This window comes from Gadus chalcogrammus, chromosome 12 (genome assembly GCF_026213295.1).
Source record: "Gadus chalcogrammus isolate NIFS_2021 chromosome 12, NIFS_Gcha_1.0, whole genome shotgun sequence".
In the NCBI taxonomy this organism is placed as follows: domain Eukaryota; kingdom Metazoa; phylum Chordata; class Actinopteri; order Gadiformes; family Gadidae; genus Gadus; species Gadus chalcogrammus.
Window position 1 is genome coordinate 7,557,863 of NC_079423.1, and position 23,597 is coordinate 7,581,459.

The 23,597-nt window shown below is 44.5% G+C and overlaps 36 non-coding genes across 36 annotated transcripts; all 36 read left to right on the forward strand.

The window, feature by feature from the left end:
• The first annotated feature begins 472 nt into the window (after positions 1-472).
• Positions 473-591, forward strand: LOC130399692 (5S ribosomal RNA). Its single transcript, XR_008902195.1, has one exon. It is a non-coding gene; the product is annotated as a 5S ribosomal RNA (ribosomal RNA).
• A 518-nt stretch (positions 592-1,109) lies between these two features.
• On the forward strand, positions 1,110-1,229 carry LOC130401211 (5S ribosomal RNA). Its single transcript, XR_008903676.1, has one exon. It is a non-coding gene; the product is annotated as a 5S ribosomal RNA (ribosomal RNA).
• A 519-nt stretch (positions 1,230-1,748) lies between these two features.
• LOC130396747 (5S ribosomal RNA) lies at positions 1,749-1,867 on the forward strand. The gene has a single exon (XR_008899369.1). It is a non-coding gene; the product is annotated as a 5S ribosomal RNA (ribosomal RNA).
• A 517-nt stretch (positions 1,868-2,384) lies between these two features.
• LOC130396748 (5S ribosomal RNA) lies at positions 2,385-2,503 on the forward strand. Its single transcript, XR_008899370.1, has one exon. It is a non-coding gene; the product is annotated as a 5S ribosomal RNA (ribosomal RNA).
• A 528-nt stretch (positions 2,504-3,031) lies between these two features.
• On the forward strand, positions 3,032-3,150 carry LOC130396749 (5S ribosomal RNA). The gene has a single exon (XR_008899371.1). It is a non-coding gene; the product is annotated as a 5S ribosomal RNA (ribosomal RNA).
• A 529-nt stretch (positions 3,151-3,679) lies between these two features.
• LOC130396751 (5S ribosomal RNA) lies at positions 3,680-3,798 on the forward strand. Its single transcript, XR_008899373.1, has one exon. It is a non-coding gene; the product is annotated as a 5S ribosomal RNA (ribosomal RNA).
• A 529-nt stretch (positions 3,799-4,327) lies between these two features.
• Positions 4,328-4,446, forward strand: LOC130400446 (5S ribosomal RNA). Its single transcript, XR_008902929.1, has one exon. It is a non-coding gene; the product is annotated as a 5S ribosomal RNA (ribosomal RNA).
• A 529-nt stretch (positions 4,447-4,975) lies between these two features.
• Positions 4,976-5,094, forward strand: LOC130396752 (5S ribosomal RNA). The gene has a single exon (XR_008899374.1). It is a non-coding gene; the product is annotated as a 5S ribosomal RNA (ribosomal RNA).
• A 529-nt stretch (positions 5,095-5,623) lies between these two features.
• On the forward strand, positions 5,624-5,742 carry LOC130396753 (5S ribosomal RNA). The gene has a single exon (XR_008899375.1). It is a non-coding gene; the product is annotated as a 5S ribosomal RNA (ribosomal RNA).
• Positions 5,743-6,272: 530 nt separating this feature from the next.
• LOC130396754 (5S ribosomal RNA) lies at positions 6,273-6,391 on the forward strand. Its single transcript, XR_008899376.1, has one exon. It is a non-coding gene; the product is annotated as a 5S ribosomal RNA (ribosomal RNA).
• A 529-nt stretch (positions 6,392-6,920) lies between these two features.
• LOC130396755 (5S ribosomal RNA) lies at positions 6,921-7,039 on the forward strand. Its single transcript, XR_008899377.1, has one exon. It is a non-coding gene; the product is annotated as a 5S ribosomal RNA (ribosomal RNA).
• Positions 7,040-7,567: 528 nt separating this feature from the next.
• Positions 7,568-7,686, forward strand: LOC130396758 (5S ribosomal RNA). Its single transcript, XR_008899379.1, has one exon. It is a non-coding gene; the product is annotated as a 5S ribosomal RNA (ribosomal RNA).
• A 528-nt stretch (positions 7,687-8,214) lies between these two features.
• On the forward strand, positions 8,215-8,333 carry LOC130396759 (5S ribosomal RNA). The gene has a single exon (XR_008899380.1). It is a non-coding gene; the product is annotated as a 5S ribosomal RNA (ribosomal RNA).
• Positions 8,334-8,862: 529 nt separating this feature from the next.
• LOC130396760 (5S ribosomal RNA) lies at positions 8,863-8,981 on the forward strand. The gene has a single exon (XR_008899381.1). It is a non-coding gene; the product is annotated as a 5S ribosomal RNA (ribosomal RNA).
• A 528-nt stretch (positions 8,982-9,509) lies between these two features.
• Positions 9,510-9,628, forward strand: LOC130396761 (5S ribosomal RNA). Its single transcript, XR_008899382.1, has one exon. It is a non-coding gene; the product is annotated as a 5S ribosomal RNA (ribosomal RNA).
• A 528-nt stretch (positions 9,629-10,156) lies between these two features.
• LOC130396762 (5S ribosomal RNA) lies at positions 10,157-10,275 on the forward strand. Its single transcript, XR_008899383.1, has one exon. It is a non-coding gene; the product is annotated as a 5S ribosomal RNA (ribosomal RNA).
• A 528-nt stretch (positions 10,276-10,803) lies between these two features.
• On the forward strand, positions 10,804-10,922 carry LOC130396764 (5S ribosomal RNA). Its single transcript, XR_008899385.1, has one exon. It is a non-coding gene; the product is annotated as a 5S ribosomal RNA (ribosomal RNA).
• A 527-nt stretch (positions 10,923-11,449) lies between these two features.
• Positions 11,450-11,568, forward strand: LOC130396765 (5S ribosomal RNA). The gene has a single exon (XR_008899386.1). It is a non-coding gene; the product is annotated as a 5S ribosomal RNA (ribosomal RNA).
• Positions 11,569-12,095: 527 nt separating this feature from the next.
• LOC130396766 (5S ribosomal RNA) lies at positions 12,096-12,214 on the forward strand. The gene has a single exon (XR_008899387.1). It is a non-coding gene; the product is annotated as a 5S ribosomal RNA (ribosomal RNA).
• Positions 12,215-12,743: 529 nt separating this feature from the next.
• Positions 12,744-12,862, forward strand: LOC130396767 (5S ribosomal RNA). The gene has a single exon (XR_008899388.1). It is a non-coding gene; the product is annotated as a 5S ribosomal RNA (ribosomal RNA).
• A 528-nt stretch (positions 12,863-13,390) lies between these two features.
• On the forward strand, positions 13,391-13,509 carry LOC130396768 (5S ribosomal RNA). The gene has a single exon (XR_008899389.1). It is a non-coding gene; the product is annotated as a 5S ribosomal RNA (ribosomal RNA).
• Positions 13,510-14,037: 528 nt separating this feature from the next.
• On the forward strand, positions 14,038-14,157 carry LOC130394229 (5S ribosomal RNA). Its single transcript, XR_008897408.1, has one exon. It is a non-coding gene; the product is annotated as a 5S ribosomal RNA (ribosomal RNA).
• A 530-nt stretch (positions 14,158-14,687) lies between these two features.
• On the forward strand, positions 14,688-14,806 carry LOC130396769 (5S ribosomal RNA). The gene has a single exon (XR_008899390.1). It is a non-coding gene; the product is annotated as a 5S ribosomal RNA (ribosomal RNA).
• A 529-nt stretch (positions 14,807-15,335) lies between these two features.
• Positions 15,336-15,454, forward strand: LOC130396770 (5S ribosomal RNA). Its single transcript, XR_008899391.1, has one exon. It is a non-coding gene; the product is annotated as a 5S ribosomal RNA (ribosomal RNA).
• A 529-nt stretch (positions 15,455-15,983) lies between these two features.
• LOC130396771 (5S ribosomal RNA) lies at positions 15,984-16,102 on the forward strand. Its single transcript, XR_008899392.1, has one exon. It is a non-coding gene; the product is annotated as a 5S ribosomal RNA (ribosomal RNA).
• Positions 16,103-16,630: 528 nt separating this feature from the next.
• Positions 16,631-16,749, forward strand: LOC130396772 (5S ribosomal RNA). Its single transcript, XR_008899393.1, has one exon. It is a non-coding gene; the product is annotated as a 5S ribosomal RNA (ribosomal RNA).
• Positions 16,750-17,278: 529 nt separating this feature from the next.
• Positions 17,279-17,397, forward strand: LOC130396774 (5S ribosomal RNA). The gene has a single exon (XR_008899394.1). It is a non-coding gene; the product is annotated as a 5S ribosomal RNA (ribosomal RNA).
• Positions 17,398-17,926: 529 nt separating this feature from the next.
• LOC130396776 (5S ribosomal RNA) lies at positions 17,927-18,045 on the forward strand. The gene has a single exon (XR_008899396.1). It is a non-coding gene; the product is annotated as a 5S ribosomal RNA (ribosomal RNA).
• A 529-nt stretch (positions 18,046-18,574) lies between these two features.
• On the forward strand, positions 18,575-18,693 carry LOC130396777 (5S ribosomal RNA). The gene has a single exon (XR_008899397.1). It is a non-coding gene; the product is annotated as a 5S ribosomal RNA (ribosomal RNA).
• Positions 18,694-19,223: 530 nt separating this feature from the next.
• On the forward strand, positions 19,224-19,342 carry LOC130396778 (5S ribosomal RNA). Its single transcript, XR_008899398.1, has one exon. It is a non-coding gene; the product is annotated as a 5S ribosomal RNA (ribosomal RNA).
• Positions 19,343-19,861: 519 nt separating this feature from the next.
• On the forward strand, positions 19,862-19,980 carry LOC130396779 (5S ribosomal RNA). Its single transcript, XR_008899399.1, has one exon. It is a non-coding gene; the product is annotated as a 5S ribosomal RNA (ribosomal RNA).
• A 529-nt stretch (positions 19,981-20,509) lies between these two features.
• LOC130399558 (5S ribosomal RNA) lies at positions 20,510-20,628 on the forward strand. Its single transcript, XR_008902067.1, has one exon. It is a non-coding gene; the product is annotated as a 5S ribosomal RNA (ribosomal RNA).
• Positions 20,629-21,157: 529 nt separating this feature from the next.
• Positions 21,158-21,276, forward strand: LOC130396780 (5S ribosomal RNA). Its single transcript, XR_008899400.1, has one exon. It is a non-coding gene; the product is annotated as a 5S ribosomal RNA (ribosomal RNA).
• Positions 21,277-21,804: 528 nt separating this feature from the next.
• On the forward strand, positions 21,805-21,923 carry LOC130396781 (5S ribosomal RNA). Its single transcript, XR_008899401.1, has one exon. It is a non-coding gene; the product is annotated as a 5S ribosomal RNA (ribosomal RNA).
• A 528-nt stretch (positions 21,924-22,451) lies between these two features.
• On the forward strand, positions 22,452-22,570 carry LOC130396782 (5S ribosomal RNA). The gene has a single exon (XR_008899402.1). It is a non-coding gene; the product is annotated as a 5S ribosomal RNA (ribosomal RNA).
• A 528-nt stretch (positions 22,571-23,098) lies between these two features.
• Positions 23,099-23,217, forward strand: LOC130396783 (5S ribosomal RNA). The gene has a single exon (XR_008899403.1). It is a non-coding gene; the product is annotated as a 5S ribosomal RNA (ribosomal RNA).
• Positions 23,218-23,597: the final 380 nt, after the last annotated feature.

Consider the following 23,597-nt stretch of genomic DNA (forward strand, 5'->3'; position numbering starts at 1 on the left):
CCTGTTTACTGCCAACCGCTTTGGAGGATTTAAGCAACATACAAAGACTGACAACGTCTCTCAAAACTATTTTTGTGAAACATGAGGACAGTATAGTGATACTGCCAGCAGGGAGCACCAGAGAGCTGAAACAACAGTTGTACATTTCTTAAACTTTCACCAACACAAACACGCACGCTCACTTCAGATCATGGGAGGACGTCAAAAAAATCACCACCCATTCTCTGACACTTTAACCGTTAACCTTGGTTCAAACATTTAACATCACACGCACACGCAGTGTATTTCAGATAATTAATGAATTCAGATGTCACAATGATCGTTTACATGGATAAGGAGTCCTACTGAATCAATTACTGCCGTTTATATCTAACTAATGATTGTTTTTGTAAAAGTGTAACGTCGAGCCTCAGCAGCTTTCTCACTCCTTATGTGCTACTGTATAAAACCTTGTTTTGCGCCTGCACTATTTGCTTACGGCCATACCACCCTGAACACGCCCGATCTCGTCTGATCTCGGAAGCTAAGCAGGGTCGGGCCTGGTTAGTACTTGGATGGGAGACCGTCTGGGAATACCAGGTGCTGTAAGCTTTTTCTTTTTCAACTCGAGCTCATTGACTCCGTGGCGTACCGTGACCTGATGTTTACTGCCAACCGCTTTGGAGGATTTAAGCAACATACAAAAACTGACAACGTCTCTCAAAACTGTTTTTGTGAAACATGAGGACAGTATAGTGATACTGCCAGCAGGGAGCACCAGAGAGCTGAACCGACAGTTGTACATTTCTTAAACTTTCACCAACACAAACACGCACGCTCACTTCAGATCATGGGAGGACGTCAAAAAATCACCACCCATTCTCTGACACTTTAACCGTTAACCTTGGTTCAAACATTTAACATCACACGCACACAGCAGTGTATTTCAGATAATTAATGAATTCAGATGTCACAATGATCGTTTACATGGATAAGGAGTCCTACTGAATCAATTACTGCCGTTTATATCTAACTAATGATTGTTTTTGTAAAAGTGTAACGTCGAGCCTCAGCAGCTTTCTCACTCCTACTGCTACTGTATAAAACCTGGTTTTGCGCCTGCACTAATTGCTTACGGCCATACCACCCTGAACACGCCCTGATCTCGTCTGATCTCGGAAGCTAAGCAGGGTCGGGCCTGGTTAGTACTTGGATGGGAGACCGCCTGGGAATACCAGGTGCTGTAAGCTTTTTCTTTTTCAACTCGAGCTCATTGACTCCGTGGCGTACCGTGACCTGATGTTTACTGCCAACCGCTTTGGAGGATTTAAGCAACATACAAAAACTGACAACGTCTCTCAAAACTGTTTTTGTGAAACATGAGGACAGTATAGTGATACTGCCAGCAGGGAGCACCAGAGAGCTGAACCGACAGTTGTACATTTCTTAAACTTTCACCAACACAAACACGCACGCTCACTTCAGATCATGGGAGGACGTCAAAAAATCACCACCCATTCTCTGACACTTTAACCGTTAACCTTGGTTCAAACATTTAACATCACACGCACACGCAGTGTATTTCAGATAATTAATGAATTCAGATGTCACAATGATCGTTTACATGGATAAGGAGTCCTACTGAATCAATTACTGCCGTTTATATCTAACTAATGATTGTTTTTGTAAAAGTGTAACGTCGAGCCTCAGCAGCTTTCTCACTCCTTATGTGCTACTGTATAAAACCTGGTTTTGCGCCTGCACTAATTGCTTACGGCCATACCACCCTGAACACGCCCGATCTCGTCTGATCTCGGAAGCTAAGCAGGGTCGGGCCTGGTTAGTACTTGGATGGGAGACCGCCTGGGAATACCAGGTGCTGTAAGCTTTTTCTTTTTCAACTCGAGCTCATTGACTCCGTGGCGTACCGTGACCTGATGTTTACTGCCAACCGCTTTGGAGGATTTAAGCAACATACAAAACTGACAACGTCTCTCAAAACTGTTTTTGTGAAACATGAGGACAGTATAGTGATACTGCCAGCAGGGAGCACCAGAGAGCTGAACCGACAGTTGTACATTTCTTAAACTTTCACCAACACAAACACGCACGCTCACTTCAGATCATGGGAGGACGTCAAAAAATCACCACCCATTCTCTGACACTTTAACCGTTAACCTTGGTTCAAACATTTAACATCACACGCACACGCAGTGTATTTCAGATAATTAATGAATTCAGATGTCACAATGATCGTTTACATGGATAAGGAGTCCTACTGAATCAATTACTGCCGTTTATATCTAACTAATGATTGTTTTTGTAAAAGTGTAACGTCGAGCCTCAGCAGCTTTCTCACTCCTATGTGCTACTGTATAAAACCTGGTTTTGCGCCTGCACTAATTGCTTACGGCCATACCACCCTGAACACGCCCGATCTCGTCTGATCTCGGAAGCTAAGCAGGGTCGGGCCTGGTTAGTACTTGGATGGGAGACCGCCTGGGAATACCAGGTGCTGTAAGCTTTTCCTTTTTCAACTCGAGCTCATTGCCTCCGTGGCCTACCGTGACCTACCGTGACCTGATGTTTACTGCCAACCGCTTTGGAGGATTTAAGCAACATACAAAACTGACAACGTCTCTCAAAACTGTTTTTGTGAAACATGAGGACAGTATAGTGATACTGCCAGCAGGGAGCACCAGAGAGCTGAACCGACAGTTGTACATTTCTTAAACTTTCACCAACACAAACACGCACGCTCACTTCAGATCATGGGAGGACGTCAAAAAATCACCACCCATTCTCTGACACTTTAACCGTTAACCTTGGTTCAAACATTTAACATCACACGCACACGCAGTGTATTTCAGATAATTAATGAATTCAGATGTCACAATGATCGTTTACATGGATAAGGAGTCCTACTGAATCAATTACTGCCGTTTATATCTAACTAATGATTGTTTTTGTAAAAGTGTAACGTCGAGCCTCAGCAGCTTTCTCACTCCTTATGTGCTACTGTATAAAACCTGGTTTTGCGCCTGCACTAATTGCTTACGGCCATACCACCCTGAACACGCCCGATCTCGTCTGATCTCGGAAGCTAAGCAGGGTCGGGCCTGGTTAGTACTTGGATGGGAGACCGCCTGGGAATACCAGGTGCTGTAAGCTTTTCCTTTTTCAACTCAAGCTCATTGCCTCCGTGGCCTACCGTGACCTACCGTGACCTGATGTTTACTGCCAACCGCTTTGGAGGATTTAAGCAACATACAAAGACTGACAACGTCTCTCAAAACTATTTTTGTGAAACATGAGGACAGTATAGTGATACTGCCAGCAGGGAGCACCAGAGAGCTGAAACGACAGTTGTACATTTCTTAAACTTTCACCAACACAAACACGCACGCTCACTTCAGATCATGGGAGGACGTCAAAAAATCACCACCCATTCTCTGACACTTTAACCGTTAACCTTGGTTCAAACATTTAACATCACATGCACACGCAGTGTATTTCAGATAATTAATGAATTCAGATGTCACAATGATCGTTTACATGGATAAGGAGTCCTACTGAATCAATTACTGCCGTTTATATCTAACTAATGATTGTTTTTGTAAAAGTGTAACGTCGAGCCTCAGCAGCTTTCTCACTCCTTATGTGCTACTGTATAAAACCTGGTTTTGCGCCTGCACTAATTGCTTACGGCCATACCACCCTGAACACGCCCGATCTCGTCTGATCTCGGAAGCTAAGCAGGGTCGGGCCTGGTTAGTACTTGGATGGGAGACCGCCTGGGAATACCAGGTGCTGTAAGCTTTTCCTTTTTCAACTCGAGCTCATTGCCTCCGTGGCCTACCGTGACCTACCGTGACCTGATGTTTACTGCCAACCGCTTTGGAGGATTTAAGCAACATACAAAGACTGACAACGTCTCTCAAAACTATTTTTGTGAAACATGAGGACAGTATAGTGATACTGCCAGCAGGGAGCACCAGAGAGCTGAACCGACAGTTGTACATTTCTTAAACTTTCACCAACACAAACACGCACGCTCACTTCAGATCATGGGAGGACGTCAAAAAATCACCACCCATTCTCTGACACTTTAACCGTTAACCTTGGTTCAAACATTTAACATCACATGCACACGCAGTGTATTTCAGATAATTAATGAATTCAGATGTCACAATGATCGTTTACATGGATAAGGAGTCCTACTGAATCAATTACTGCCGTTTATATCTAACTAATGATTGTTTTTGTAAAAGTGTAACGTCGAGCCTCAGCAGCTTTCTCACTCCTTATGTGCTACTGTATAAAACCTGGTTTTGCGCCTGCACTAATTGCTTACGGCCATACCAACCTGAACACGCCCGATCTCGTCTGATCTCGGAAGCTAAGCAGGGTCGGGCCTGGTTAGTACTTGGATGGGAGACCGCCTGGGAATACCAGGTGCTGTAAGCTTTTCCTTTTTCAACTCGAGCTCATTGCCTCCGTGGCCTACCGTGACCTACCGTGACCTGATGTTTACTGCCAACCGCTTTGGAGGATTTAAGCAACATACAAAGACTGACAACGTCTCTCAAAACTATTTTTGTGAAACATGAGGACAGTATAGTGATACTGCCAGCAGGGAGCACCAGAGAGCTGAAACGACAGTTGTACATTTCTTAAACTTTCACCAACACAAACACGCACGCTCACTTCAGATCATGGGAGGACGTCAAAAAATCACCACCCATTCTCTGACACTTTAACCGTTAACCTTGGTTCAAACATTTAACATCACATGCACACGCAGTGTATTTCAGATAATTAATGAATTCAGATGTCACAATGATCGTTTACATGGATAAGGAGTCCTACTGAATCAATTACTGCCGTTTATATCTAACTAATGATTGTTTTTGTAAAAGTGTAACGTCGAGCCTCAGCAGCTTCCTCACTCCTTATGTGCTACTGTATAAAACCTGGTTTTGCGCCTGCACTGATTGCTTACGGCCATACCACCCTGAACACGCCCGATCTCGTCTGATCTCGGAAGCTAAGCAGGGTCGGGCCTGGTTAGTACTTGGATGGGAGACCGCCTGGGAATACCAGGTGCTGTAAGCTTTTCCTTTTTCAACTCGAGCTCATTGCCTCCGTGGCCTTCCGTGACCTACCGTGACCTGATGTTTACTGCCAACCGCTTTGGAGGATTTAAGCAACATACAAAAACTGACAACGTCTCTCAAAACTGTTTTTGTGAAACATGAGGACAGTATAGTGATACTGCCAGCAGGGAGCACCAGAGAGCTGAACCGACAGTTGTACATTTCTTAAACTTTCACCAACACAAACACGCACGCTCACTTCAGATCATGGGAGGACGTCAAAAAATCACCACCCATTCTCTGACACTTTAACCATTAACCTTGGTTCAAACATTTAACATCACACGCACACGCAGTGTATTTCAGATAATTAATGAATTCAGATGTCACAATGATCGTTTACATGGATAAGGAGTCCTACTGAATCAATTACTGCCGTTTATATCTAACTAATGATTGTTTTTGTAAAAGTGTAACGTCGAGCCTCAGCAGCTTTCTCACTCCTTATGTGCTACTGTATAAAACCTGGTTTTGCGCCTGTACTAATTGCTTACGGCCATACCACCCTGAACACGCCCGATCTCGTCTGATCTCGGAAGCTAAGCAGGGTCGGGCCTGGTTAGTACTTGGATGGGAGACCGCCTGGGAATACCAGGTGCTGTAAGCTTTTCCTTTTTCAACTCGAGCTCATTGCCTCCGTGGCCTACCGTGACCTACCGTGACCTGATGTTTACTGCCAACCGCTTTGGAGGATTTAAGCAACATACAAAGACTGACAACGTCTCTCAAAACTATTTTTGTGAAACATGAGGACAGTATAGTGATACTGCCAGCAGGGAGCACCAGAGAGCTGAACCGACAGTTGTACATTTCTTAAACTTTCACCAACACAAACACGCACGCTCACTTCAGATCATGGGAGGACGTCAAAAAATCACCACCCATTCTCTGACACTTTAACCGTTAACCTTGGTTCAAACATTTAACATCACATGCACACGCAGTGTATTTCAGATAATTAATGAATTCAGATGTCACAATGATCGTTTACATGGATAAGGAGTCCTACTGAATCAATTACTGCCGTTTATATCTAACTAATGATTGTTTTTGTAAAAGTGTAACGTCGAGCCTCAGCAGCTTTCTCACTCCTTATGTGCTACTGTATAAAACCTGGTTTTGCGCCTGCACTGAATTGCTTACGGCCATACCACCCTGAACACGCCCGATCTCGTCTGATCTCGGAAGCTAAGCAGGGTCGGGCCTGGTTAGTACTTGGATGGGAGACCGCCTGGGAATACCAGGTGCTGTAAGCTTTTCCTTTTTCAACTCGAGCTCATTGCCTCCGTGGCCTTCCGTGACCTACCGTGACCTGATGTTTACTGCCAACCGCTTTGGAGGATTTAAGCAACATACAAAAACTGACAACGTCTCTCAAAACTGTTTTTGTGAAACATGAGGACAGTATAGTGATACTGCCAGCAGGGAGCACCAGAGAGCTGAACCGACAGTTGTACATTTCTTAAACTTTCACCAACACAAACACGCACGCTCACTTCAGATCATGGGAGGACGTCAAAAAATCACCACCCATTCTCTGACACTTTAACCATTAACCTTGGTTCAAACATTTAACATCACACGCACACGCAGTGTATTTCAGATAATTAATGAATTCAGATGTCACAATGATCGTTTACATGGATAAGGAGTCCTACTGAATCAATTACTGCCGTTTATATCTAACTAATGATTGTTTTTGTAAAAGTGTAACGTCGAGCCTCAGCAGCTTTCTCACTCCTTATGTGCTACTGTATAAAACCTGGTTTTGCGCCTGCACTAATTGCTTACGGCCATACCACCCTGAACACGCCCGATCTCGTCTGATCTCGGAAGCTAAGCAGGGTCGGGCCTGGTTAGTACTTGGATGGGAGACCGCCTGGGAATACCAGGTGCTGTAAGCTTTTCCTTTTCAACTCGAGCTCATTGCCTCCGTGGCCTACCGTGACCTACCGTGACCTGATGTTTACTGCCAACCGCTTTGGAGGATTTAAGCAACATACAAAGACTGACAACGTCTCTCAAAACTGTTTTTGTGAAACATGAGGACAGTATAGTGATACTGCCAGCAGGGAGCACCAGAGAGCTGAACCGACAGTTGTACATTTCTTAAACTTTCACCAACACAAACACGCACGCTCACTTCAGATCATGGGAGGACGTCAAAAAATCACCACCCATTCTCTGACACTTTAACCGTTAACCTTGGTTCAAACATTTAACATCACATGCACACGCAGTGTATTTCAGATAATTAATGAATTCAGATGTCACAATGATCGTTTACATGGATAAGGAGTCCTACTGAATCAATTACTGCCGTTTATATCTAACTAATGATTGTTTTTGTAAAAGTGTAACGTCGAGCCTCAGCAGCTTTCTCACTCCTTATGTGCTACTGTATAAAACCTGGTTTTGCGCCTGCACTAATTGCTTACGGCCATACCACCCTGAACACGCCCGATCTCGTCTGATCTCGGAAGCTAAGCAGGGTCGGGCCTGGTTAGTACTTGGATGGGAGACCGCCTGGGAATACCAGGTGCTGTAAGCTTTTCCTTTTTCAACTCGAGCTCATTGCCTCCGTGGCCTACCGTGACCTACCGTGACCTGATGTTTACTGCCAACCGCTTTGGAGGATTTAAGCAACATACAAAAACTGACAACGTCTCTCAAAACTATTTTGTGAAACATGAGGACAGTATAGTGATACTGCCAGCAGGGAGCACCAGAGAGCTGAAACGACAGTTGTACATTTCTTAAACTTTCACCAACACAAACACGCACGCTCACTTCAGATCATGGGAGGACGTCAAAAAATCACCACCCATTCTCTGACACTTTAACCGTTAACCTTGGTTCAAACATTTAACATCACACGCACACGCAGTGTATTTCAGATAATTAATGAATTCAGATGTCACAATGATCGTTTACATGGATAAGGAGTCCTACTGAATCAATTACTGCCGTTTATATCTAACTAATGATTGTTTTTGTAAAAGTGTAACGTCGAGCCTCAGCAGCTTTCTCACTCCTTATGTGCTACTGTATAAAACCTGGTTTTGCGCCTGCACTAATTGCTTACGGCCATACCACCCTGAACACGCCCGATCTCGTCTGATCTCGGAAGCTAAGCAGGGTCGGGCCTGGTTAGTACTTGGATGGGAGACCGCCTGGGAATACCAGGTGCTGTAAGCTTTTCCTTTTTCAACTCGAGCTCATTGCCTCCGTGGCCTACCGTGACCTACCGTGACCTGATGTTTACTGCCAACCGCTTTGGAGGATTTAAGCAACATACAAAACTGACAACGTCTCTCAAAACTATTTTTGTGAAACATGAGGACAGTATAGTGATACTGCCAGCAGGGAGCACCAGAGAGCTGAAACCGACAGTTGTACATTTCTTAAACTTTCACCAACACAAACACGCACGCTCACTTCAGATCATGGGAGGACGTCAAAAAATCACCACCCATTCTCTGACACTTTAACCGTTAACCTTGGTTCAAACATTTAACATCACACGCACACGCAGTGTATTTCAGATAATTAATGAATTCAGATGTCACAATGATCGTTTACATGGATAAGGAGTCCTACTGAATCAATTACTGCCGTTTATATCTAACTAATGATTGTTTTTGTAAAAGTGTAACGTCGAGCCTCAGCAGCTTTCTCACTCCTTATGTGCTACTGTATAAAACCTGGTTTTGCGCCTGCACTAATTGCTTACGGCCATACCACCCTGAACACGCCCGATCTCGTCTGATCTCGGAAGCTAAGCAGGGTCGGGCCTGGTTAGTACTTGGATGGGAGACCGCCTGGGAATACCAGGTGCTGTAAGCTTTTTCTTTTTCAACTCGAGCTCATTGCCTCCGTGGCCTACCGTGCCGTACCGTGACCTGATGTTTACTGCCAACCGCTTTGGAGGATTTAAGCAACATACAAAAACTGACAACGTCTCTCAAAACTATTTTTGTGAAACATGAGGACAGTATAGTGATACTGCCAGCAGGGAGCACCAGAGAGCTGAACCGACAGTTGTACATTTCTTAAACTTTCACCAACACAAACACGCACGCTCACTTCAGATCATGGGAGGACGTCAAAAAATCACCACCCATTCTCTGACACTTTAACCGTTAACCTTGGTTCAAACATTTAACATCACACGCACACGCAGTGTATTTCAGATAATTAATGAATTCAGATGTCACAATGATCGTTTACATGGATAAGGAGTCCTACTGAATCAATTACTGCCGTTTATATCTAACTAATGATTGTTTTTGTAAAGTGTAACGTCGAGCCTCAGCAGCTTTCTCACTCCTTATGTGCTACTGTATAAAACCTGGTTTTGCGCCTGCACTAATTGCTTACGGCCATACCACCCTGAACACGCCCGATCTCGTCTGATCTCGGAAGCTAAGCAGGGTCGGGCCTGGTTAGTACTTGGATGGGAGACCGCCTGGGAATACCAGGTGCTGTAAGCTTTTTCTTTTTCAACTCGAGCTCATTGCCTCCGTGGCCTACCGTGACTACCGTGACCTGATGTTTACTGCCAACCGCTTTGGAGGATTTAAGCAACATACAAAAACTGACAACGTCTCTCAAAACGATTTTTGTGAAACATGAGGACAGTATAGTGATACTGCCAGCAGGGAGCACCAGAGAGCTGAACCGACAGTTGTACATTTCTTAAACTTTCACCAACACAAACACGCACGCTCACTTCAGATCATGGGAGGACGTCAAAAAATCACCACCCATTCTCTGACACTTTAACCGTTAACCTTGGTTCAAACATTTAACATCACACGCACACGCAGTGTATTTCAGATAATTAATGAATTCAGATGTCACAATGATCGTTTACATGGATAAGGAGTCCTACTGAATCAATTACTGCCGTTTATATCTAACTAATGATTGTTTTTGTAAAAGTGTAACGTCGAGCCTCAGCAGCTTTCTCACTCCTTATGTGCTACTGTATAAAACCTGGTTTTGCGCCTGCACTAATTGCTTACGGCCATACCACCCTGAACACGCCCGATCTCGTCTGATCTCGGAAGCTAAGCAGGGTCGGGCCTGGTTAGTACTTGGATGGGAGACCGCCTGGGAATACCAGGTGCTGTAAGCTTTTCTTTTTCAACTCGAGCTCATTGCCTCCGTGGCCTACCGTGGCGTACCGTGACCTGATGTTTACTGCCAACCGCTTTGGAGGATTTAAGCAACATACAAAAGATCACAACGTCTCTCAAAACTATTTTTGTGAAACATGAGGACAGTATAGTGATACTGCCAGCAGGGAGCACCAGAGAGCTGAACCGACAGTTGTACATTTCTTAAACTTTCACCAACACAAACACGCACGCTCACTTCAGATCATGGGAGGACGTCAAAAAATCACCACCCATTCTCTGACACTTTAACCGTTAACCTTGGTTCAAACATTTAACATCACACGCACACGCAGTGTATTTCAGATAATTAATGAATTCAGATGTCACAATGATCGTTTACATGGATAAGGAGTCCTACTGAATCAATTACTGCCGTTTATATCTAACTAATGATTGTTTTTGTAAAAGTGTAACGTCGAGCCTCAGCAGCTTTCTCACTCCTTATGTGCTACTGTATAAAACCTGGTTTTGCGCCTGCACTAATTGCTTACGGCCATACCACCCTGAACACGCCCGATCTCGTCTGATCTCGGAAGCTAAGCAGGGTCGGGCCTGGTTAGTACTTGGATGGGAGACCGCCTGGGAATACCAGGTGCTGTAAGCTTTTCTTTTTCAACTCGAGCTCATTGACTCCGTGGCCTACCGTGCGTACCGTGACCTGATGTTTACTGCCAACCGCTTTGGAGGATTTAAGCAACATACAAAAACTGACAACGTCTCTCAAAACTGTTTTTGTGAAACATGAGGACAGTATAGTGATACTGCCAGCAGGGAGCACCAGAGAGCTGAACCGACAGTTGTACATTTCTTAAACTTTCACCAACACAAACACGCACGCTCACTTCAGATCATGGGAGGACGTCAAAAAATCACCACCCATTCTCTGACACTTTAACCGTTAACCTTGGTTCAAACATTTAACATCACACGCACACGCAGTGTATTTCAGATAATTAATGAATTCAGATGTCACAATGATCGTTTACATGGATAAGGAGTCCTACTGAATCAATTACTGCCGTTTATATCTAACTAATGATTGTTTTTGTAAAAGTGTAACGTCGAGCCTCAGCAGCTTTCTCACTCCTTATGTGCTACTGTATAAAACCTGGTTTTGCGCCTGCACTAATTGCTTACGGCCATACCACCCTGAACACGCCCGATCTCGTCTGATCTCGGAAGCTAAGCAGGGTCGGGCCTGGTTAGTACTTGGATGGGAGACCGCCTGGGAATACCAGGTGCTGTAAGCTTTTTCTTTTTCAACTCGAGCTCATTGCCTCCGTGGCCTACCGTGCTACCGTGACCTGATGTTTACTGCCAACCGCTTTGGAGGATTTAAGCAACATACAAAAACTGACAACGTCTCTCAAAACTATTTTTGTGAAACATGAGGACAGTATAGTGATACTGCCAGCAGGGAGCACCAGAGAGCTGAACCGACAGTTGTACATTTCTTAAACTTTCACCAACACAAACACGCACGCTCACTTCAGATCATGGGAGGACGTCAAAAAATCACCACCCATTCTCTGACACTTTAACCGTTAACCTTGGTTCAAACATTTAACATCACACGCACACGCAGTGTATTTCAGATAATTAATGAATTCAGATGTCACAATGATCGTTTACATGGATAAGGAGTCCTACTGAATCAATTACTGCCGTTTATATCTAACTAATGATTGTTTTTGTAAAAGTGTAACGTCGAGCCTCAGCAGCTTTCTCACTCCTTATGTGCTACTGTATAAAACCTGGTTTTGCGCCTGCACTAATTGCTTACGGCCATACCACCCTGAACACGCCCGATCTCGTCTGATCTCGGAAGCTAAGCAGGGTCGGGCCTGGTTAGTACTTGGATGGGAGACCGCCTGGGAATACCAGGTGCTGTAAGCTTTTTCTTTTTCAACTCGAGCTCATTGACTCCGTGGCCTACCGTGGCGTACCGTGACCTGATGTTTACTGCCAACCGCTTTGGAGGATTTAAGCAACATACAAAAACTGACAACGTCTCTCAAAACTATTTTTGTGAAACATGAGGACAGTATAGTGATACTGCCAGCAGGGAGCACCAGAGAGCTGAACCGACAGTTGTACATTTCTTAAACTTTCACCAACACAAACACGCACGCTCACTTCAGATCATGGGAGGACGTCAAAAAATCACCACCCATTCTCTGACACTTTAACCGTTAACCTTGGTTCAAACATTTAACATCACACGCACACGCAGTGTATTTCAGATAATTAATGAATTCAGATGTCACAATGATCGTTTACATGGATAAGGAGTCCTACTGAATCAATTACTGCCGTTTATATCTAACTAATGATTGTTTTTGTAAAAGTGTAACGTCGAGCCTCAGCAGCTTTCTCACTCCTTATGTGCTACTGTATAAAACCTGGTTTTGCGCCTGTACTAATTGCTTACGGCCATACCACCCTGAACACGCCCGATCTCGTCTGATCTCGGAAGCTAAGCAGGGTCGGGCCTGGTTAGTACTTGGATGGGAGACCGCCTGGGAATACCAGGTGCTGTAAGCTTTTCCTTTTTCAACTCGAGCTCATTGCCTCCGTGGCCTACCGTGACCTACCGTGACCTGATGTTTACTGCCAACCGCTTTGGAGGATTTAAGCAACATACAAAGACTGACAACGTCTCTCAAAACTATTTTTGTGAAACATGAGGACAGTATAGTGATACTGCCAGCAGGGAGCACCAGAGAGCTGAAACGACAGTTGTACATTTCTTAAACTTTCACCAACACAAACACGCACGCTCACTTCAGATCATGGGAGGACGTCAAAAAATCACCACCCATTCTCTGACACTTTAACCGTTAACCTTGGTTCAAACATTTAACATCACACGCACACGCAGTGTATTTCAGATAATTAATGAATTCAGATGTCACAATGATCGTTTACATGGATAAGGAGTCCTACTGAATCAATTACTGCCGTTTATATCTAACTAATGATTGTTTTTGTAAAGTGTAACGTCGAGCCTCAGCAGCTTTCTCACTCCTTATGTGCTACTGTATAAAACCTGGTTTTGCGCCTGCACTAATTGCTTACGGCCATACCACCCTGAACACGCCCGATCTCGTCTGATCTCGGAAGCTAAGCAGGGTCGGGCCTGGTTAGTACTTGGATGGGAGACCGCCTGGGAATACCAGGTGCTGTAAGCTTTTCCTTTTTCAACTCGAGCTCATTGCCTCCGTGGCCTACCGTGACTACCGTGACCTGATGTTTACTGCCAACCGCTTTGGAGGATTTAAGCAACATACAAAGACTGACAACGTCTCTCAAAACTATTTTTGTGAAACATGAGGACAGTATAGTGATACTGCCAGCAGGGAGCACCAGAGAGCTGAACCGACAGTTGTACATTTCTTAAACTTTCACCAACACAAACACGCACGCTCACTTCAGATCATGGGAGGACGTCAAAAAATCACCACCCATTCTCTGACACTTTAACCGTTAACCTTGGTTCAAACATTTAACATCACATGCACACGCAGTGTATTTCAGATAATTAATGAATTCAGATGTCACAATGATCGTTTACATGGATAAGGAGTCCTACTGAATCAATTACTGCCGTTTATATCTAACTAATGATTGTTTTTGTAAAAGTGTAACGTCGAGCCTCAGCAGCTTCCTCACTCCTTATGTGCTACTGTATAAAACCTGGTTTTGCGCCTGCACTGATTGCTTACGGCCATACCACCCTGAACACGCCCGATCTCGTCTGATCTCGGAAGCTAAGCAGGGTCGGGCCTGGTTAGTACTTGGATGGGAAGACCGCCTGGGAATACCAGGTGCTGTAAGCTTTTCCTTTTTCAACTCGAGCTCATTGCCTCCGTGGCCTTACCGTGACCTACCGTGACCTGATGTTTACTGCCAACCGCTTTGGAGGATTTAAGCAACATACAAAAACTGACAACGTCTCTCAAAACTATTTTTGTGAAACATGAGGACAGTATAGTGATACTGCCAGCAGGGAGCACCAGAGAGCTGAACCGACAGTTGTACATTTCTTAAACTTTCACCAACACAAACACGCACGCTCACTTCAGATCATGGGAGGACGTCAAAAAATCACCACCCATTCTCTGACACTTTAACCGTTAACCTTGGTTCAAACATTTAACATCACACGCACACGCAGTGTATTTCAGATAATTAATGAATTCAGATGTCACAATGATCGTTTACATGGATAAGGAGTCCTACTGAATCAATTACTGCCGTTTATATCTAACTAATGATTGTTTTTGTAAAAGTGTAACGTCGAGCCTCAGCAGCTTTCTCACTCCTTATGTGCTACTGTATAAAACCTGGTTTTGCGCCTGCACTAATTGCTTACGGCCATACCACCCTGAACACGCCCGATCTCGTCTGATCTCGGAAGCTAAGCAGGGTCGGGCCTGGTTAGTACTTGGATGGGAGACCGCCTGGGAATACCAGGTGCTGTAAGCTTTTCCTTTTTCAACTCGAGCTCATTGCCTCCGTGGCCTACCGTGACCTACCGTGACCTGATGTTTACTGCCAACCGCTTTGGAGGATTTAAGCAACATACAAAAACTGACAACGTCTCTCAAAACTATTTTTGTGAAACATGAGGACAGTATAGTGATACTGCCAGCAGGGAGCACCAGAGAGCTGAACCGACAGTTGTACATTTCTTAAACTTTCACCAACACAAACACGCACGCTCACTTCAGATCATGGGAGGACGTCAAAAAATCACCACCCATTCTCTGACACTTTAACCGTTAACCTTGGTTCAAACATTTAACATCACACGCACACGCAGTGTATTTCAGATAATTAATGAATTCAGATGTCACAATGATCGTTTACATGGATAAGGAGTCCTACTGAATCAATTACTGCCGTTTATATCTAACTAATGATTGTTTTTGTAAAAGTGTAACGTCGAGCCTCAGCAGCTTTCTCACTCCTTATGTGCTACTGTATAAAACCTGGTTTTGCGCCTGCACTAATTGCTTACGGCCATACCACCCTGAACACGCCCGATCTCGTCTGATCTCGGAAGCTAAGCAGGGTCGGGCCTGGTTAGTACTTGGATGGGAGACCGCCTGGGAATACCAGGTGCTGTAAGCTTTTCCTTTTTCAACTCGAGCTCATTGCCTCCGTGGCCTACCGTGACCTACCGTGACCTGATGTTTACTGCCAACCGCTTTGGAGGATTTAAGCAACATACAAAAACTGACAACGTCTCTCAAAACTATTTTTGTGAAACATGAGGACAGTATAGTGATACTGCCAGCAGGGAGCACCAGAGAGCTGAACCGACAGTTGTACATTTCTTAAACTTTCACCAACACAAACACGCACGCTCACTTCAGATCATGGGAGGACGTCAAAAAATCACCACCCATTCTCTGACACTTTAACCGTTAACCTTGGTTCAAACATTTAACATCACACGCACACGCAGTGTATTTCAGATAATTAATGAATTCAGATGTCACAATGATCGTTTACATGGATAAGGAGTCCTACTGAATCAATTACTGCCGTTTATATCTAACTAATGATTGTTTTTGTAAAAGTGTAACGTCGAGCCTCAGCAGCTTTCTCACTCCTTATGTGCTACTGTATAAAACCTGGTTTTGCGCCTGCACTAATTGCTTACGGCCATACCACCCTGAACACGCCCGATCTCGTCTGATCTCGGAAGCTAAGCAGGGTCGGGCCTGGTTAGTACTTGGATGGGAGACCGCCTGGGAATACCAGGTGCTGTAAGCTTTTTCTTTTTCAACTCGAGCTCATTGACTCCGTGGCCTACCGTGGCGTACCGTGACCTGATGTTTACTGCCAACCGCTTTGGAGGATTTAAGCAACATACAAAACTGACAACGTCTCTCAAAACTATTTTTGTGAAACATGAGGACAGTATAGTGATACTGCCAGCAGGGAGCACCAGAGAGCTGAACCGACAGTTGTACATTTCTTAAACTTTCACCAACACAAACACGCACGCTCACTTCAGATCATGGGAGGACGTCAAAAAATCACCACCCATTCTCTGACACTTTAACCGTTAACCTTGGTTCAAACATTTAACATCACACGCACACGCAGTGTATTTCAGATAATTAATGAATTCAGATGTCACAATGATCGTTTACATGGATAAGGAGTCCTACTGAATCAATTACTGCCGTTTATATCTAACTAATGATTGTTTTTGTAAAAGTGTAACGTCGAGCCTCAGCAGCTTTCTCACTCCTTATGTGCTACTGTATAAAACCTGGTTTTGCGCCTGCACTAATTGCTTACGGCCATACCACCCTGAACACGCCCGATCTCGTCTGATCTCGGAAGCTAAGCAGGGTCGGGCCTGGTTAGTACTTGGATGGGAGACCGCCTGGGAATACCAGGTGCTGTAAGCTTTTCCTTTTTCAACTCGAGCTCATTGCCTCCGTGGCCTACCGTGACCTACCGTGACCTGATGTTTACTGCCAACCGCTTTGGAGGATTTAAGCAACATACAAAAACTGACAACGTCTCTCAAAACGATTTTTGTGAAACATGAGGACAGTATAGTGATACTGCCAGCAGGGAGCACCAGAGAGCTGAACCGACAGTTGTACATTTCTTAAACTTTCACCAACACAAACACGCACGCTCACTTCAGATCATGGGAGGACGTCAAAAAATCACCACCCATTCTCTGACACTTTAACCGTTAACCTTGGTTCAAACATTTAACATCACACGCACACGCAGTGTATTTCAGATAATTAATGAATTCAGATGTCACAATGATCGTTTACATGGATAAGGAGTCCTACTGAATCAATTACTGCCGTTTATATCTAACTAATGATTGTTTTTGTAAAAGTGTAACGTCGAGCCTCAGCAGCTTTCTCACTCCTTATGTGCTACTGTATAAAACCTGGTTTTGCGCCTGCACTAATTGCTTACGGCCATACCACCCTGAACACGCCCGATCTCGTCTGATCTCGGAAGCTAAGCAGGGTCGGGCCTGGTTAGTACTTGGATGGGAGACCGCCTGGGAATACCAGGTGCTGTAAGCTTTTCCTTTTTCAACTCGAGCTCATTGCCTCCGTGGCCTACCGTGACCTACCGTGACCTGATGTTTACTGCCAACCGCTTTGGAGGATTTAAGCAACATACAAAGACTGACAACGTCTCTCAAAACTATTTTTGTGAAACATGAGGACAGTATAGTGATACTGCCAGCAGGGAGCACCAGAGAGCTGAACCGACAGTTGTACATTTCTTAAACTTTCACCAACACAAACACGCACGCTCACTTCAGATCATGGGAGGACGTCAAAAAATCACCACCCATTCTCTGACACTTTAACCGTTAACCTTGGTTCAAACATTTAACATCACACGCACACGCAGTGTATTTCAGATAATTAATGAATTCAGATGTCACAATGATCGTTTACATGGATAAGGAGTCCTACTGAATCAATTACTGCCGTTTATATCTAACTAATGATTGTTTTTGTAAAAGTGTAACGTCGAGCCTCAGCAGCTTTCTCACTCCTTATGTGCTACTGTATAAAACCTGGTTTTGCGCCTGCACTAATTGCTTACGGCCATACCACCCTGAACACGCCCGATCTCGTCTGATCTCGGAAGCTAAGCAGGGTCGGGCCTGGTTAGTACTTGGATGGGAGACCGCCTGGGAATACCAGGTGCTGTAAGCTTTTCCTTTTTCAACTCGAGCTCATTGCCTCCGTGGCCTACCGTGACCTACCGTGACCTGATGTTTACTGCCAACCGCTTTGGAGGATTTAAGCAACATACAAAAACTGACAACGTCTCTCAAAACGATTTTTGTGAAACATGAGGACAGTATAGTGATACTGCCAGCAGGGAGCACCAGAGAGCTGAACCGACAGTTGTACATTTCTTAAACTTTCACCAACACAAACACGCACGCTCACTTCAGATCATGGGAGGACGTCAAAAAATCACCACCCATTCTCTGACACTTTAACCGTTAACCTTGGTTCAAACATTTAACATCACACGCACACGCAGTGTATTTCAGATAATTAATGAATTCAGATGTCACAATGATCGTTTACATGGATAAGGAGTCCTACTGAATCAATTACTGCCGTTTATATCTAACTAATGATTGTTTTTGTAAAAGTGTAACGTCGAGCCTCAGCAGCTTTCTCACTCCTTATGTGCTACTGTATAAAACCTGGTTTTGCGCCTGCACTAATTGCTTACGGCCATACCACCCTGAACACGCCCGATCTCGTCTGATCTCGGAAGCTAAGCAGGGTCGGGCCTGGTTAGTACTTGGATGGGAGACCGCCTGGGAATACCAGGTGCTGTAAGCTTTTTCCTTTTTCAACTCGAGCTCATTGCCTCCGTGGCCTACCGTGACCTACCGTGACCTGATGTTTACTGCCAACCGCTTTGGAGGATTTAAGCAACATACAAAGACTGACAACGTCTCTCAAAACTATTTTTGTGAAACATGAGGACAGTATAGTGATACTGCCAGCAGGGAGCACCAGAGAGCTGAAACGACAGTTGTACATTTCTTAAACTTTCACCAACACAAACACGCACGCTCACTTCAGATCATGGGAGGACGTCAAAAAATCACCACCCATTCTCTGACACTTTAACCGTTAACCTTGGTTCAAACATTTAACATCACACGCACACGCAGTGTATTTCAGATAATTAATGAATTCAGATGTCACAATGATCGTTTACATGGATAAGGAGTCCTACTGAATCAATTACTGCCGTTTATATCTAACTAATGATTGTTTTTGTAAAAGTGTAACGTCGAGCCTCAGCAGCTTTCTCACTCCTTATGTGCTACTGTATAAAACCTGGTTTTGCGCCTGCACTAATTGCTTACGGCCATACCACCCTGAACACGCCCGATCTCGTCTGATCTCGGAAGCTAAGCAGGGTCGGGCCTGGTTAGTACTTGGATGGGAGACCGCCTGGGAATACCAGGTGCTGTAAGCTTTTCTTTTTCAACTCGAGCTCATTGACTCCGTGGCGTACCGTGACCTGATGTTTACTGCCAACCGCTTTGGAGGATTTAAGCAACATACAAAAACTGACAACGTCTCTCAAAACTAGTTTTTGTGAAACATGAGGACAGTATAGTGATACTGCCAGCAGGGAGCACCAGAGAGCTGAACCGACAGTTGTACATTTCTTAAACTTTCACCAACACAAACACGCACGCTCACTTCAGATCATGGGAGGACGTCAAAAAATCACCACCCATTCTCTGACACTTTAACCGTTAACCTTGGTTCAAACATTTAACATCACACGCACACGCAGTGTATTTCAGATAATTAATGAATTCAGATGTCACAATGATCGTTTACATGGATAAGGAGTCCTACTGAATCAATTACTGCCGTTTATATCTAACTAATGATTGTTTTTGTAAAAGTGTAACGTCGAGCCTCAGCAGCTTTCTCACTCCTTATGTGCTACTGTATAAAACCTGGTTTTGCGCCTGCACTAATTGCTTACGGCCATACCACCCTGAACACGCCCGATCTCGTCTGATCTCGGAAGCTAAGCAGGGTCGGGCCTGGTTAGTACTTGGATGGGAGACCGCCTGGGAATACCAGGTGCTGTAAGCTTTTTCTTTTTCAACTCGAGCTCATTGCCTCCGTGGCCTACCGTGACCTACCGTGACCTGATGTTTACTGCCAACCGCTTTGGAGGATTTAAGCAACATACAAAGACTGACAACGTCTCTCAAAACTATTTTTGTGAAACATGAGGACAGTATAGTGATACTGCCAGCAGGGAGCACCAGAGAGCTGAACCGACAGTTGTACATTTCTTAAACTTTCACCAACACAAACACGCACGCTCACTTCAGATCATGGGAGGACGTCAAAAAATCACCACCCATTCTCTGACACTTTAACCGTTAACCTTGGTTCAAACATTTAACATCACACGCACACGCAGTGTATTTCAGATAATTAATGAATTCAGATGTCACAATGATCGTTTACATGGATAAGGAGTCCTACTGAATCAATTACTGCCGTTTATATCTAACTAATGATTGTTTTTGTAAAAGTGTAACGTCGAGCCTCAGCAGCTTTCTCACTCCTTATGTGCTACTGTATAAAACCTGGTTTTGCGCCTGCACTAATTGCTTACGGCCATACCACCCTGAACACGCCCGATCTCGTCTGATCTCGGAAGCTAAGCAGGGTCGGGCCTGGTTAGTACTTGGATGGGAGACCGCCTGGGAATACCAGGTGCTGTAAGCATTTTCTTTTTCAACTCGAGCTCATTGCCTCCGTGGCCTACCGTGGCGTACCGTGACCTGATGTTTACTGCCAACCGCTTTGGAGGATTTAAGCAACATACAAAAACTGACAACGTCTCTCAAAACTATTTTTGTGAAACATGAGGACAGTATAGTGATACTGCCAGCAGGGAGCACCAGAGAGCTGAACCGACAGTTGTACATTTCTTAAACTTTCACCAACACAAACACGCACGCTCACTTCAGATCATGGGAGGACGTCAAAAAATCACCACCCATTCTCTGACACTTTAACCGTTAACCTTGGTTCAAACATTTAACATCACACGCACACGCAGTGTATTTCAGATAATTAATGAATTCAGATGTCACAATGATCGTTTACATGGATAAGGAGTCCTACTGAATCAATTACTGCCGTTTATATCTAACTAATGATTGTTTTTGTAAAAGTGTAACGTCGAGCCTCAGCAGCTTTCTCACTCCTTATGTGCTACTGTATAAAACCTGGTTTTGCGCCTGCACTAATTGCTTACGGCCATACCACCCTGAACACGCCCGATCTCGTCTGATCTCGGAAGCTAAGCAGGGTCGGGCCTGGTTAGTACTTGGATGGGAGACCGCCTGGGAATACCAGGTGCTGTAAGCTTTTCTTTTTCAACTCGAGCTCATTGACTCCGTGGCCTACCGTGACCTACCGTGACCTGATGTTTACTGCCAACCGCTTTGGAGGATTTAAGCAACATACAAAAACTGACAACGTCTCTCAAAACTATTTTTGTGAAACATGAGGACAGTATAGTGATACTGCCAGCAGGGAGCACCAGAGAGCTGAACCGACAGTTGTACATTTCTTAAACTTTCACCAACACAAACACGCACGCTCACTTCAGATCATGGGAGGACGTCAAAAAATCACCACCCATTCTCTGACACTTTAACCGTTAACCTTGGTTCAAACATTTAACATCACACGCACACGCAGTGTATTTCAGATAATTAATGAATTCAGATGTCACAATGATCGTTTACATGGATAAGGAGTCCTACTGAATCAATTACTGCCGTTTATATCTAACTAATGATTGTTTTTGTAAAAGTGTAACGTCGAGCCTCAGCAGCTTTCTCACTCCTTATGTGCTACTGTATAAAACCTGGTTTTGCGCCTGCACTAATTGCTTACGGCCATACCACCCTGAACACGCCCGATCTCGTCTGATCTCGGAAGCTAAGCAGGGTCGGGCCTGGTTAGTACTTGGATGGGAGACCGCCTGGGAATACCAGGTGCTGTAAGCTTTTTCTTTTTCAACTCGAGCTCATTGACTCCGTGGCCTACCGTGCGTACCGTGACCTGATGTTTACTGCCAACCGCTTTGGAGGATTTAAGCAACATACAAAGACTGACAACGTCTCTCAAAACTATTTTTGTGAAACATGAGGACAGTATAGTGATACTGCCAGCAGGGAGCACCAGAGAGCTGAACCGACAGTTGTACATTTCTTAAACTTTCACCAACACAAACACGCACGCTCACTTCAGATCATGGGAGGACGTCAAAAAATCACCACCCATTCTCTGACACTTTAACCGTTAACCTTGGTTCAAACATTTAACATCACACGCACACGCAGTGTATTTCAGATAATTAATGAATTCAGATGTCACAATGATCGTTTACATGGATAAGGAGTCCTACTGAATCAATTACTGCCGTTTATATCTAACTAATGATTGTTTTTGTAAAAGTGTAACGTCGAGCCTCAGCAGCTTTCTCACTCCTTATGTGCTACTGTATAAAACCTGGTTTTGCGCCTGCACTAATTGCTTACGGCCATACCACCCTGAACACGCCCGATCTCGTCTGATCTCGGAAGCTAAGCAGGGTCGGGCCTGGTTAGTACTTGGATGGGAGACCGCCTGGGAATACCAGGTGCTGTAAGCTTTTCTTTTTCAACTCGAGCTCATTGACTCCGTGGCCTACCGTGGCGTACCGTGACCTGATGTTTACTGCCAACCGCTTTGGAGGATTTAAGCAACATACAAAAACTGACAACGTCTCTCAAAACTATTTTTGTGAAACATGAGGACAGTATAGTGATACTGCCAGCAGGGAGCACCAGAGAGCTGAACCGACAGTTGTACATTTCTTAAACTTTCACCAACACAAACACGCACGCTCACTTCAGATCATGGGAGGACGTCAAAAAATCACCACCCATTCTCTGACACTTTAACCGTTAACCTTGGTTCAAACATTTAACATCACACGCACACGCAGTGTATTTCAGATAATTAATGAATTCAGATGTCACAATGATCGTTTACATGGATAAGGAGTCCTACTGAATCAATTACTGCCGTTTATATCTAACTAATGATTGTTTTTGTAAAAGTGTAACGTCGAGCCTCAGCAGCTTTCTCACTCCTTATGTGCTACTGTATAAAACCTGGTTTTGCGCCTGCACTAATTGCTTACGGCCATACCACCCTGAACACGCCCGATCTCGTCTGATCTCGGAAGCTAAGCAGGGTCGGGCCTGGTTAGTACTTGGATGGGAGACCGCCTGGGAATACCAGGTGCTGTAAGCTTTTTCTTTTTCAACTCAAGCTCATTGCCTCCGTGGCCTACCGTGACCTACCGTGACCTGATGTTTACTGCCAACCGCTTTGGAGGATTTAAGCAACATACAAAGACTGACAACGTCTCTCAAAACTATTTTTGTGAAACATGAGGACAGTATAGTGATACTGCCAGCAGGGAGCACCAGAGAGCTGAAACGACAGTTGTACATTTCTTAAACTTTCACCAACACAAACACGCACGCTCACTTCAGATCATGGGAGGACGTCAAAAATCACCACCCATTCTCTGACACTTTAACCGTTAACCTTGGTTCAAACATTTAACATCACACTGCACACGCAGTGTATTTCAGATAATTAATGAATTCAGATGTCACAATGATCGT